Below are 13,692 nucleotides of genomic sequence, written 5' to 3'. Positions count from 1 at the left end.
TCAGCTGCTGCTGCTGCCCCAAAAAGCGCTGGCTGTCTTTGCTCACACAATCACAGTTGTGGTGGCATTTCTACCACACCACAGGACAGCGATGTTTTCCCTCTTCTCCTGGAAATACCTACAGCACTTGTGGGTAGCAAGGCAAACATGAGCCTCTTTTAGTGGCCCTTGAAACTGGACATGTGAAATGAGGTACACAAAGCCACAGGCCAGCTGAACCTGGCATCTCTGAATGGGTCTTTACATTCTTCCCAGGAAGATGAATGGCAATCACTATTTTGGCAGGGAGGAAAGTGCATCAGCTAGCAATTTGCTGTAGAAAATGTGCTTTCTGCTCCTCTCACAGCCAAAACTCCTACCCATTTCTTGGAAGTCCTTCTTAGATAAGGACCGTGTTCAACTGAGTGACAGTGAAGCCAAATGGCAATGCCGCAATCAATTGTCCTGTACACAATCTCCTTCATCCACGTGGAAGGTTACTCACGGGCACACAAGAGGACGGAAGAAACCCAAATGCATCGTTGGACATCATAAAGTCAGACGTGTTGAGGGATGAAGAAATCTTGCAGAGATATGGAAAGCTGCCCTGAAAACCCAGTTCGGGGAGAGCCTGAGCTCTTTTGTGCTTCTAGGCCTGAAGATGCTCAGCACCTTTCCCAGATGCTCAGCAGGCAGTAGGATTGTGCCTGAATCTGGCTCTGGAAATGCCAGTGCCTCAACTGAGAGCTGTGGCAATGATTTCCATTGCATGGAGAGGGGCCACAGTCCTGCAAGAGTCTTTCAGCAGAGCAAACAGCAGCCTGGAGGGTGGGCAATGCTGCATCTGGACCACTGCATGCTCATCCTTCACCACAATGCAGAGCTGCCATGGATCACTTTTTCCATTTCTGCTGTTGGATATGTTTTGGAGAAGTTGTTCTAGGTGGCTTTGGATGGTGATCCAAGTAGGAAGCAGCCATTCGCCTGCTGTGATATCCTTACAACTAGTCCTAACTTCTCATTGCCTTTGGTTTGATTGGGGGTGTTTTATCTGTTTGTTGGATTGGTTTCTTTGGGTTGGTTTCTTTGTGTTTTTCTCTGTTTTGCTTGGAGTTTCTTTTCCTTTTTTAGAAATGACTGGTGAAGTTGGCACAAGCAAACTCCAGAAAACGTAAAGCAGGCTTGACTTTCCAGAAATTGCTTTTGGCTGGCTTTAGCTGCATTCCCCAGGATCACGATCAGCAGTAGATATTTGCAGGTTTTGCTCTGCATCCTCAGCCTGCCCAGATGTTGTTCAGTGTTTCAGCAGTGGAGAAGACGATGGATATTTTGCTAAACCTCCTTTCAAACAACAAAACTTGGGTTAGCACGACAGAAAAGAAGAAAAGAAAATCTTCGCCAGTTAGAACAGAGCCAGAGTCCCACCATTTCCCCCTCCACTTTTCTTTCTTTTCTACATTTAGAGGTAAAGCTTCCATCTCCAAAAGCTTCCATCTCTCACTTCCTGATGTAGCCATTTGCTACCCTTTAGCCTTGACTGCCACGCATCGGACTGCTGTCCGTGTGGGGCTGGGGATGCTCAGCCTGGAAAGAGAAGGGGGCTGGCGAGGCCTCCCTGCAGCTCTAGGAAAGATGGGCACAGAGAGGAGAAGCCTTTCAACTGCAGGAGTGAGCTTGAAGTTGGATCTAATGAAGCTGCTCTTTTCCACTCCGGCTGCTGGGCCACTGGCCCAGGCTGTGCACAGAGGCTGGGGATGCTCCATCCTTGGCAACATCCAAGGCCAGCTGGGAGCGGGGCTCTGAGCAACCTATTCTGGGCGAAGATTGCTCCGCTTGGAACAAGATGGTCTTTAGGGTCCCTTCCAAGCCCAAGCACCCAGGGATTCCATCATTCATTCTACCGTCTCCGTTGTCCACTTCAGCCTGGGCCTGAACTCCTGGCGGTGATGTCACATTGCACGCTCCAGCTAGAACTTCCAGCATCCAGCAACGGCCACAACACAACCCTTGGCTCCTTGTGCCAGCACGCTCTTCATTCACCCTGCTCCAAGCCTACCCCTGTCACCTTGTTGCCACCTGCTCCCTGATTCCCCCAGCAGTCCCCAAAGCTCCCCATCGCTTGGATTTTGCTCTCCATCCCTGCAGGATGTCTGCATTTGTTCCAAAAGAGGTATGGTACTATTCCACGGAGACGGACACCTAGCAGCTGCCTGGCTGGGCTGGAGCTCTGTGGGACAGGCTGGGAAATTTTGCTACCTCTGCAGGCTGGCACAGACGGAGAGGAGGAGACGGACGTCGATACACAGACTGATAGAGAAGAAGCCATGGAAGTGGATGGAGAGGATACTGGAGAGGAAGAGATGGATGTGGATATGTAGGAGACAGAGGAAGAGATGGAGGTGGAAACGAAAGATTATATTGAAGAGATGGATATTGATCTAAAAGACAAGGAGGAAGACATGGTCTTGGGATGAAGACCGATGCCAGCAGCAGAACAGGCAGGTGCTCCCCACAGGCAGAGTGGGTCCCCTGCTGCCAGCCTGGGGCCGGGCTGGGCACTTCCTGCTCAGGGACACGCTAGCCCATGCACTGGATTCTGCTGGCCATCCCTGGCCTGGCCTGGGCTTGCTGTGGGCCACACAAGCCCTGTTCCAGTGCCTGGGCCACAGCCCCCAGCCAGGCTCCCTTCTGGCAGCAGAGTCCCACTGGGCCAGTGTCCCAGCCCGGCAGCACATGGAACACCCTTCCGTGCCTGACTGCACTGACCGTGCTACTTGTTTTTCTTCCAGGACTTAGGGACATCACAGACACAGATGCCACCCTGCTGTACATACGTTTTACAGTTGTTGTGTTCAGGATAGAGGTTTTAGAGTTTGTTTAAGTTGCCTGTAAATACGTTTCATAGAGTTTTGTTAGATCTGTTCTCAGGTAAATAGGTTCTATAGTTTGTTGTTGTTGTTGTTGTTGTTGTTGTTACCAATATTCTTACAGTGTAAATATGTGGTGTAGTTCATTCTTGTTCCTTTTCTTCTACAGATAAACAGTCTTTGATTTTCACACCCCAGTTCTCTTTGCATTTTCTTCGGGCACATTTGCAAAGCTGTGGGTTGTTTCGGGAACAATGCTTGCAGGACTCTAAAAAGAGTATCAAAACCGCTCTGCCACACTCTCAGCTGCTGCTGCTGCCCCAAAAAGCGCTGGCTGTCTTTGCTCACACAATCACAGTTGTGGTGGCATTTCTACCACACCACAGGACAGCGATGTTTTCCCTCTTCTCCTGGAAATACCTACAGCACTTGTGGGTAGCAAGGCAAACATGAGCCTCTTTTAGTGGCCCTTGAAACTGGACATGTGAAATGAGGTACACAAATCCACAGGCCAGCTGAACCTGGCATCTCTGAATGGGTCTTTACATTCTTCCCAGGAAGATGAATGGCAATCACTATTTTGGCAGGGAGGAAAGTGCATCAGCTAGCAATTTGCTGTAGAAAATGTGCTTTCTGCTCCTCTCACAGCCAAAACTCCTACCCATTTCTTGGAAGTCCTTCTTAGATAAGGACCGTGTTCAACTGAGTGACAGTGAAGCCAAATGGCAATGCCGCAATCAATTGTCCTGTACACAATCTCCTTCATCCACGTGGAAGGTTACTCACGGGCACACAAGAGGACGGAAGAAACCCAAATGCATCGTTGGACATAATAAAGTCAGACGTGTTGAGGGATGAAGAAATCTTGCAGAGATATGGAAAGCTGCCCTGAAAACCCAGTTCGGGGAGAGCCTGAGCTCTTTTGTGCTTCTAGGCCTGAAGATGCTCAGCACCTTTCCCAGATGCTCAGCAGGCAGTAGGATTGTGCCTGAATCTGGCTCTGGAAATGCCAGTGCCTCAACTGAGAGCTGTGGCAATGATTTCCATTGCATGGAGAGGGGCCACAGTCCTGCAAGAGTCTTTCAGCAGAGCAAACAGCAGCCTGGAGGGTGGGCAATGCTGCATCTGGACCACTGCATGCTCATCCTTCACCACAATGCAGAGCTGCCATGGATCACTTTTTCCATTTCTGCTGTTGGATATGTTTTGGAGAAGTTGTTCTAGGTGGCTTTGGATGGTGATCCAAGTAGGAAGCAGCCATTCGCCTGCTGTGATATCCTTACAACTAGTCCTAACTTCTCATTGCCTTTGGTTTGATTGGGGGTGTTTTATCTGTTTGTTGGATTGGTTTCTTTGGGTTGGTTTCTTTGTGTTTTTCTCTCTTTTGCTTGGAGTTTCTTTTCCTTTTTTAGAAATGACTGGTGAAGTTGGCACAACCAAACTCCAGAAAACGTAAAGCAGGCTTGACTTTCCAGAAATTGCTTTTGGCTGGCTTTAGCTGCATTCCCCAGGATCACGATCAGCAGTAGATATTTGCAGGTTTTGCTCTGCATCCTCAGCCTGCCCAGATGTTGTTCAGTGTTTCAGCAGTGGAGAAGACGATGGATATTTTGCTAAACCTCCTTTCAAACAACAAAACTTGGGTTAGCACGACAGAAAAGAAGAAAAGAAAATCTTCGCCAGTTAGAACAGAGCCAGAGTCCCACCATTTCCCCCTCCACTTTTCTTTCTTTTCTACATTTAGAGGTAAAGCTTCCATCTCCAAAAGCTTCCATCTCTCACTTCCTGATGTAGCCATTTGCTACCCTTTAGCCTTGACTGCCACGCATCGGACTGCTGTCCGTGTGGGGCTGGGGATGCTCAGCCTGGAAAGAGAAGGGGGCTGGCGAGGCCTCCCTGCAGCTCTAGGAAAGATGGGCACAGAGAGGAGAAGCCTTTCAACTGCAGGAGTGAGCTTGAAGTTGGATCTAATGAAGCTGCTCTTTTCCACTCCGGCTGCTGGGCCACTGGCCCAGGCTGTGCACAGAGGCTGGGGATGCTCCATCCTTGGCAACATCCAAGGCCAGCTGGGAGCGGGGCTCTGAGCAACCTATTCTGGGCGAAGATTGCTCCGCTTGGAACAAGATGGTCTTTAGGGTCCCTTCCAAGCCCAAGCACCCAGGGATTCCATCATTCATTCTACCGTCTCCGTTGTCCACTTCAGCCTGGGCCTGAACTCCTGGCGGTGATGTCACATTGCACGCTCCAGCTAGAACTTCCAGCATCCAGCAACGGCCACAACACAACCCTTGGCTCCTTGTGCCAGCACGCTCTTCATTCACCCTGCTCCAAGCCTACCCCTGTCACCTTGTTGCCACCTGCTCCCTGATTCCCCCAGCAGTCCCCAAAGCTCCCCATCGCTTGGATTTTGCTCTCCATCCCTGCAGGATGTCTGCATTTGTTCCAAAAGAGGTATGGTACTATTCCACGGAGACGGACACCTAGCAGCTGCCTGGCTGGGCTGGAGCTCTGTGGGACAGGCTGGGAAATTTTGCTACCTCTGCAGGCTGGCACAGACGGAGAGGAGGAGACGGACGTCGATACACAGACTGATAGAGAAGAAGCCATGGAAGTGGATGGAGAGGATACTGGAGAGGAAGAGATGGATGTGGATATGTAGGAGACAGAGGAAGAGATGGAGGTGGAAACGAAAGATTATATTGAAGAGATGGATATTGATCTAAAAGACAAGGAGGAAGACATGGTCTTGGGATGAAGACCGATGCCAGCAGCAGAACAGGCAGGTGCTCCCCACAGGCAGAGTGGGTCCCCTGCTGCCAGCCTGGGGCCGGGCTGGGCACTTCCTGCTCAGGGACACGCTAGCCCATGCACTGGATTCTGCTGGCCATCCCTGGCCTGGCCTGGGCTTGCTGTGGGCCACACAAGCCCTGTTCCAGTGCCTGGGCCACAGCCCCCAGCCAGGCTCCCTTCTGGCAGCAGAGTCCCACTGGGCCAGTGTCCCAGCCCGGCAGCACATGGAACACCCTTCCGTGCCTGACTGCACTGACCGTGCTACTTGTTTTTCTTCCAGGACTTAGGGACATCACAGACACAGATGCCACCCTGCTGTACATACGTTTTACAGTTGTTGTGTTCAGGATAGAGGTTTTAGAGTTTGTTTAAGTTGCCTGTAAATACGTTTCATAGAGTTTTGTTAGATCTGTTCTCAGGTAAATAGGTTCTATAGTTTGTTGTTGTTGTTGTTGTTGTTGTTGTTACCAATATTCTTACAGTGTAAATATGTGGTGTAGTTCATTCTTGTTCCTTTTCTTCTACAGATAAACAGTCTTTGATTTTCACACCCCAGTTCTCTTTGCATTTTCTTCGGGCACATTTGCAAAGCTGTGGGTTGTTTCGGGAACAATGTTTGCAGGACTCTAAAAAGAGTATCAAAACCGCTCTGCCACACTCTCAGCTGCTGCTGCTGCCCCAAAAAGCACTGGCTGGCTTTGCTCACACAATCACAGTTGTGGTGGCATTTCTACCACACCACAGGACAGCGATGTTTTCCCTCTTCTCCTGGAAATACCTACAGCACTTGTGGGTAGCAAGGCAAACATGAGCCTCTTTTAGTGGCCCTTGAAATTGGACATGTGAAATGAGGCACACAAAGCCACAGGCCAGCTGAACCTGGCATCTCTGAATGGGTCTTTACATTCTTCCCAGGAAGATGAATGGCAATCACTATTTTGGCAGGGAGGAAAGTGCATCAGCTAGCAATTTGCTGTAGAAAATGTGCTTTCTGCTCCTCTCACAGCCAAAACTCCTACCCATTTCTTGGAAGTCCTTCTTAGATAAAGACCGTGTTCAACTGAGTGACAGTGAAGCCAAATGGCAATGCCGCAATCAATTGTCCTGTACACAATCTCCTTCATCCACGTGGAAGGTTACTCACGGGCACACAAGAGGACGGAAGAAACCCAAATGCATCGTTGGACATCATAAAGTCAGACGTGTTGAGGGATGAAGAAATCTTGCAGAGATATGGAAAGCTGCCCTGAAAACCCAGTTCGGGGAGAGCCTGAGCTCTTTTGTGCTTCTAGGCCTGAAGATGCTCAGCACCTTTCCCAGATGCTCAGCAGGCAGTAGGATTGTGCCTGAATCTGGCTCTGGAAATGCCAGTGCCTCAACTGAGAGCTGTGGCAATGATTTCCATTGCATGGAGAGGGGCCACAGTCCTGCAAGAGTCTTTCAGCAGAGCAAACAGCAGCCTGGAGGGTGGGCAATGCTGCATCTGGACCACTGCATGCTCATCCTTCACCACAATGCAGAGCTGCCATGGATCACTTTTTCCATTTCTGCTGTTGGATATGTTTTGGAGAAGTTGTTCTAGGTGGCTTTGGATGGTGATCCAAGTAGGAAGCAGCCATTCGCCTGCTGTGATATCCTTACAACTAGTCCTAACTTCTCATTGCCTTTGGTTTGATTGGGGGTGTTTTATCTGTTTGTTGGATTGGTTTCTTTGGGTTGGTTTCTTTGTGTTTTTCTCTCTTTTGCTTGGAGTTTCTTTTCCTTTTTTAGAAATGACTGGTGAAGTTGGCACAAGCAAACTCCAGAAAACGTAAAGCAGGCTTGACTTTCCAGAAATTGCTTTTGGCTGGCTTTAGCTGCATTCCCCAGGATCACGATCAGCAGTAGATATTTGCAGGTTTTGCTCTGCATCCTCAGCCTGCCCAGATGTTGTTCAGTGTTTCAGCAGTGGAGAAGACGATGGATATTTTGCTAAACCTCCTTTCAAACAAGAAAACTTGGGTTAGCACGACAGAAAAGAAGAGAAGAAAATCTTCGCCAGTTAGAACAGAGCCAGAGTCCCACCATTTCCCCCTCCACTTTTCTTTCTTTTCTACATTTAGAGGTAAAGCTTCCATCTGCAAAAGCTTCCATCTCTCACTTCCTGATGTAGCCATTTGCTAGCCTTTAGCCTTGACTGCCACGCATCGGACTGCTGTCCGTGTGGGGCTGGGGATGCTCAGCCTGGAAAGAGAAGGGGGCTGGCGAGGCCTCCCTGCAGCTCTAGGAAAGATGGGCACAGAGAGGAGAAGCCTTTCAACTGCAGGAGTGAGCTTGAAGTTGGATCTAATGAAGCTGCTCTTTTCCACTCCGGCTGCTGGGCCACTGGCCCAGGCTGTGCACAGAGGCTGGGGATGCTCCATCCTTGGCAACATCCAAGGCCAGCTGGGAGCGGGGCTCTGAGCAACCTATTCTGGGCGAAGATTGCTCCGCTTGGAACAAGATGGTCTTTAGGGTCCCTTCCAAGCCCAAGCACCCAGGGATTCCATCATTCATTCTACCGTCTCCGTTGTCCACTTCAGCCTGGGCCTGAACTCCTGGCGGTGATGTCACAGTGCACGCTCCAGCTAGAACTTCCAGCATCCAGCAACGGCCACAACACAACCCTTGGCTCCTTGTGCCAGCACGCTCTTCATTCACCCTGCTCCAAGCCTACCCCTGTCACCTTGTTGCCACCTGCTCCCTGATTCCCCCAGCAGTCCCCAAAGCTCCCCATCGCTTGGATTTTGCTCTCCATCCCTGCAGGATGTCTGCATTTGTTCCAAAAGAGCTATGGTACTATTCCACGGAGGCGGACACCCCGCAGCTGCCTGGCTGGGCTGGAGCTCTGTGGGACAGGCTGGGAAATTTTGCTACCTCTGCAGGCTGGCACAGACGGAGAGGAGGAGACGGACATCGATACACAGACTGATAGAGAAGAAGCCATGGAAGTGGATGGAGAGGATACTGGAGAGGAAGAGATGGATGTGGATATGTAGGAGACAGAGGAAGAGATGGAGGTGGAAACGAAAGATTATATTGAAGAGATGGATATTGATCTAAAAGACAAGGAGGAAGACATGGTCTTGGGATGAAGACCGATGCCAGCAGCAGAACAGGCAGGTGCTCCCCACAGGCAGAGTGGGTCCCCTGCTGCCAGCCTGGGGCCGGGCTGGGCACTTCCTGCTCAGGGACACGCTAGCCCATGCACTGGATTCTGCTGGCCATCCCTGGCCTGGCCTGGGCTTGCTGTGGGCCACACAAGCCCTGTTCCAGTGCCTGGGCCACAGCCCCCAGCCAGGCTCCCTTCTGGCAGCAGAGTCCCACTGGGCCAGTGTCCCAGCCCGGCAGCACATGCAACACCCTTCCGTGCCTGACTGCACTGACCGTGCTACTTGTTTTTCTTCCAGGACTTAGGGACATCACAGACACAGATGCCACCCTGCTGTACATACGTTTTACAGTTGTTGTGTTCAGGAGAGAGGTTTTAGAGTTTGTTTAAGTTGTCTGTAAATACGTTTCATAGAGTTTTGTTAGATCTGTTCTCAGGTAAATAGGTTCTATAGTTTGTTGTTGTTGTTGTTGTTGTTGTTGTTACCAATATTCTTACAGTGTAAATATGTGGTGTAGTTCATTCTTGTTCCTTTTCTTCTACAGATAAACAGTCTTTGATTTTCACACCCCAGTTCTCTTTGCATTTCTTCGGGCACATTTGCAAAGCTGTGGGTTGTTTCGGGAACAATGTTTGCAGGACTCTAAAAAGAGTATCAAAACCGCTCTGCCACACTCTCAGCTGCTGCTGCTGCCCCAAAAAGCACTGGCTGGCTTTGCTCACACAATCACAGTTGTGGTGGCATTTCTACCACACCACAGGACAGCGATGTTTTCCCTCTTCTCCTGGAAATACCTACAGCACTTGTGGGTAGCAAGGCAAACATGAGCCTCTTTTAGTGGCCCTTGAAATTGGACATGTGAAATGAGGCACACAAAGCCACAGGCCAGCTGAACCTGGCATCTCTGAATGGGTCTTTACATTCTTCCCAGGAAGATGAATGGCAATCACTATTTTGGCAGGGAGGAAAGTGCATCAGCTAGCAATTTGCTGTAGAAAATGTGCTTTCTGCTCCTCTCACAGCCAAAACTCCTACCCATTTCTTGGAAGTCCTTCTTAGATAAAGACCGTGTTCAACTGAGTGACAGTGAAGCCAAATGGCAATGCCGCAATCAATTGTCCTGTACACAATCTCCTTCATCCACGTGGAAGGTTACTCACGGGCACACAAGAGGACGGAAGAAACCCAAATGCATCGTTGGCCATAATAAAATCAGACGTGTTGAGGGATGAAGAAATCTTGCAGAGATATGGAAAGCTGCCCTGAAAACCCAGTTCGGGGAGAGCCTGAGCTCTTTTGTGCTTCTAGGCCTGAAGATGCTCAGCAGCTTTCCCAGATGCTCAGCAGGCAGTAGGATTGTGCCTGAATCTGGCTCTGGAAATGCCAGTGCCTCAACTGAGAGCTGTGGCAATGATTTCCATTGCATGGAGAGGGGCCACAGTCCTGCAAGAGTCTTTCAGCAGAGCAAACAGCAGCCTGGAGGGTGGGCAATGCTGCATCTGGACCACTGCATGCTCATCCTTCACCACAATGCAGAGCTGCCATGGATCACTTTTTCCATTTCTGCTGTTGGATATGTTTTGGAGAAGTTGTTCTAGGTGGCTTTGGATGGTGATCCAAGTAGGAAGCAGCCATTCGCCTGCTGTGATATCCTTACAACTAGTCCTAACTTCTCATTGCCTTTGGTTTGATTGGGGGTGTTTCATCTGTTTGTTTGATTGGTTTCTTTGGGTTGGTTTCTTTGTGTTTTTCTCTGTTTTGCTTGGAGTTTCTTTTCCTTTTTTAGAAATGACTGGTGAAGTTGGCACAAGCAAACTCCAGAAAACGTAAAGCAGGCTTGACTTTCCAGAAATTGCTTTTGGCTGGCTTTAGCTGCATTCCCCAGGATCACGATCAGCAGTAGATATTTGCAGGTTTTGCTCTGCATCCTCAGCCTGCCCAGATGTTGTTCAGTGTTTCAGCAGTGGAGAAGACGATGGATATTTTGCTAAACCTCCTTTCAAACAACAAAACTTGGGTTAGCACGACAGAAAAGAAGAAAAGAAAATCTTTGCCAGTTAGAACAGAGCCAGAGTCCCACCATTTCCCCCTCCACTTTGCTTTCTTTTCTACATTTAGAGGTAAAGCTTCCATCTCCAAAAGCTTCCATCTCTCACTTCCTGATGTAGCCATTTGCTAGCCTTTAGCCTTGACTGCCACGCATCGGACTGCTGTCCGTGTGGGGCTGGGGATGCTCAGCCTGGAAAGAGAAGGGGGCTGGCGAGGCCTCCCTGCAGCTCTAGGAAAGATGGGCACAGAGAGGAGAAGCCTTTCAACTGCAGGAGTGAGCTTGAAGTTGGATCTAATGAAGCTGCTCTTTTCCACTCCGGCTGCTGGGCCACTGGCCCAGGCTGTGCACAGAGGCTGGGGATGCTCCATCCTTGGCAACATCCAAGGCCAGCTGGGAGCGGGGCTCTGAGCAACCTATTCTGGGCGAAGATTGCTCCGCTTGGAACAAGATGGTCTTTAGGGTCCCTTCCAAGCCCAAGCACCCAGGGATTCCATCATTCATTCTACGGTCTCCGTTGTCCACTTCAGCCTGGGCCTCAACTCCTGGCGGTGATGTCACAGTGCACGCTCCAGCTAGAACTTCCAGCATCCAGCAACGGCCACAACACAACCCTTGGCTCCTTGTGCCAGCACGCTCTTCATTCACCCTGCTCCAAGCCTACCCCTGTCACCTTGTTGCCACCTGCTCCCTGATTCCCCCAGCAGTCCCCAAAGCTCCCCATCGCTTGGATTTTACTCTCCATCCCTGCAGGATGTCTGCATTTGTTCCAAAAGAGGTATGGTACTATTCCACGGAGGCGGACACCCCGCAGCTGCCTGGCTGGGCTGCAGCTCTGTGGGACAGGGTGGGAAATTTTGCTACCTCTGCAGGCTGGCACAGACGGAGAGGAAGAGACGGACGTCGATACACAGACTGATAGAGAAGAAGCCATGGAAGTGGACGGAGAGGATACTGGAGAGGAAGAGATGGATGTGGATATGTAGGAGACAGAGGAAGAGATGGAGGTGGAAACGAAAGATTATATTGAAGAGATGGATATTGATCTAAAAGACAAGGAGGAAGACATGGTCTTGGGATGAAGACCGATGCCAGCAGCAGAACAGGCAGGTGCTCCCCACAGGCAGAGTGGGTCCCCTGCTGCCAGCCTGGGGCCGGGCTGGGCACTTCCTGCTCAGGGACACGCTAGCCCATGCACTGGATTCTGCTGGCCATCCCTGGCCTGGCCTGGGCTTGCTGTGGGCCACACAAGCCCTGTTCCAGTGCCTGGGCCACAGCCCCCAGCCAGGCTCCCTTCTGGCAGCAGAGTCCCACTGGGCCAGTGTCCCAGCTCGGCAGCACATGGAACACCCTTCCGTGCCTGACTGCACTGACCGTGCTACTTGTTTTTCTTCCAGGACTTAGGGACATCACAGACACAGATGCCACCCTGCTGTACATACGTTTTACAGTTGTTGTGTTCAGGATAGAAGTTTTAGAGTTTGTTTAAGTTGCCTGTAAATACGTTTCATAGAGTTTTGTAAGATCTGTTCTCAGGTAAATAGGTTCTATAGTTTGTTGTTGTTGTTGTTACCAATATTCTTACAGTGTATATATGTGGTGTAGTTCATTCTTGTTCCTTTTCTTCTACAGATAAACAGTCTTTGATTTTCACACCCCAGTTCTCTTTGCATTTTCTTCGGGCACATTTGCAAAGCTGTGGGTTGTTTCGGGAACAATGTTTGCAGGACTCTAAAAAGAGTATCAAAACCGCTCTGCCACACTCTCAGCTGCTGCTGCTGCCCCAAAAAGCACTGGCTGGCTTTGCTCACACAGTCACAGTTGTGGTGGCATTTCTACCACACCACAGGACAGCGATGTTTTCCCTCTTCTCCTGGAAATACCTACAGCACTTGTGGGTAGCAAGGCAAACATGAGCCTCTTTTAGTGGCCCTTGAAATTGGACATGTGAAATGAGGCACACAAAGCCACAGGCCAGCTGAACCTGGCATCTCTGAATGGGTCTTTACATTCTTCCCAGGAAGATGAATGGCAATCACTATTTTGGCAGGGAGGAAAGTGCATCAGCTAGCAATTTGCTGTAGAAAATGTGCTTTCTGCTCCTCTCACAGCCAAAACTCCTACCCATTTCTTGGAAGTCCTTCTTAGATAAGGACCGTGTTCAACTGAGTGACAGTGAAGCCAAATGGCAATGCCGCAATCAATTGTCCTGTACACAATCTCCTTCATCCACGTGGAAGGTTACTCACGGGCACACAAGAGGACGGAAGAAACCCAAATGCATCGTTGGCCATAATAAAATCAGACGTGTTGAGGGATGAAGAAATCTTGCAGAGATATGGAAAGCTGCCCTGAAAACCCAGTTCGGGGAGAGCCTGAGCTCTTTTGTGCTTCTAGGCCTGAAGATGCTCAGCAGCTTTCCCAGATGCTCAGCAGGCAGTAGGATTGTGCCTGAATCTGGCTCTGGAAATGCCAGTGCCTCAACTGAGAGCTGTGGCAATGATTTCCATTGCATGGAGAGGGGCCACAGTCCTGCAAGAGTCTTTCAGCAGAGCAAACAGCAGCCTGGAGGGTGGGCAATGCTGCATCTGGACCACTGCATGCTCATCCTTCACCACAATGCAGAGCTGCCATGGATCACTTTTTCCATTTCTCCTGTTGGATATGTTTTGGAGAAGTTGTTCTAGGTGGCTTTGGATGGTGATCCAAGTAGGAAGCAGCCATTCGCCTGTTGTGATATCCTTACAACTAGTCCTAACTTCTCATTGCCTTTGGTTTGATTGGGGGTGTTTCATCTGTTTGTTTGATTGGTTTCTTTGGGTTGGTTTCTTTGTGTTTTTCTCTCTTTTGCTTGGAGTTACTTTTCCTTTTTTAGAAA

General features: G+C 49.9%; 1 long non-coding RNA gene across 1 annotated transcript; it reads left to right on the top strand.

Annotated features, from left to right (window-relative positions):
• Nucleotides 1–1,974: 1,974 nt before the first annotated feature.
• On the top strand, nucleotides 1,975–11,924 carry LOC147645845 (uncharacterized). Its single transcript, XR_015282110.1, has 5 exons — nucleotides 1,975–2,149; nucleotides 2,244–2,481; nucleotides 2,769–4,795; nucleotides 11,089–11,592; nucleotides 11,687–11,924. It is a non-coding gene; the product is annotated as an uncharacterized LOC147645845 (long non-coding RNA).
• Nucleotides 11,925–13,692: the final 1,768 nt, after the last annotated feature.

This window comes from Cyanistes caeruleus, unplaced genomic scaffold (assembly GCF_971803275.1).
Source record: "Cyanistes caeruleus unplaced genomic scaffold, bCyaCae1.hap1.1 HAP1_SCAFFOLD_158, whole genome shotgun sequence".
In the NCBI taxonomy this organism is placed as follows: domain Eukaryota; kingdom Metazoa; phylum Chordata; class Aves; order Passeriformes; family Paridae; genus Cyanistes; species Cyanistes caeruleus.
The sequence above is the reverse complement of the archived record's forward strand: the minus strand, read 5'-3'. Positions and strand labels throughout refer to the sequence as shown.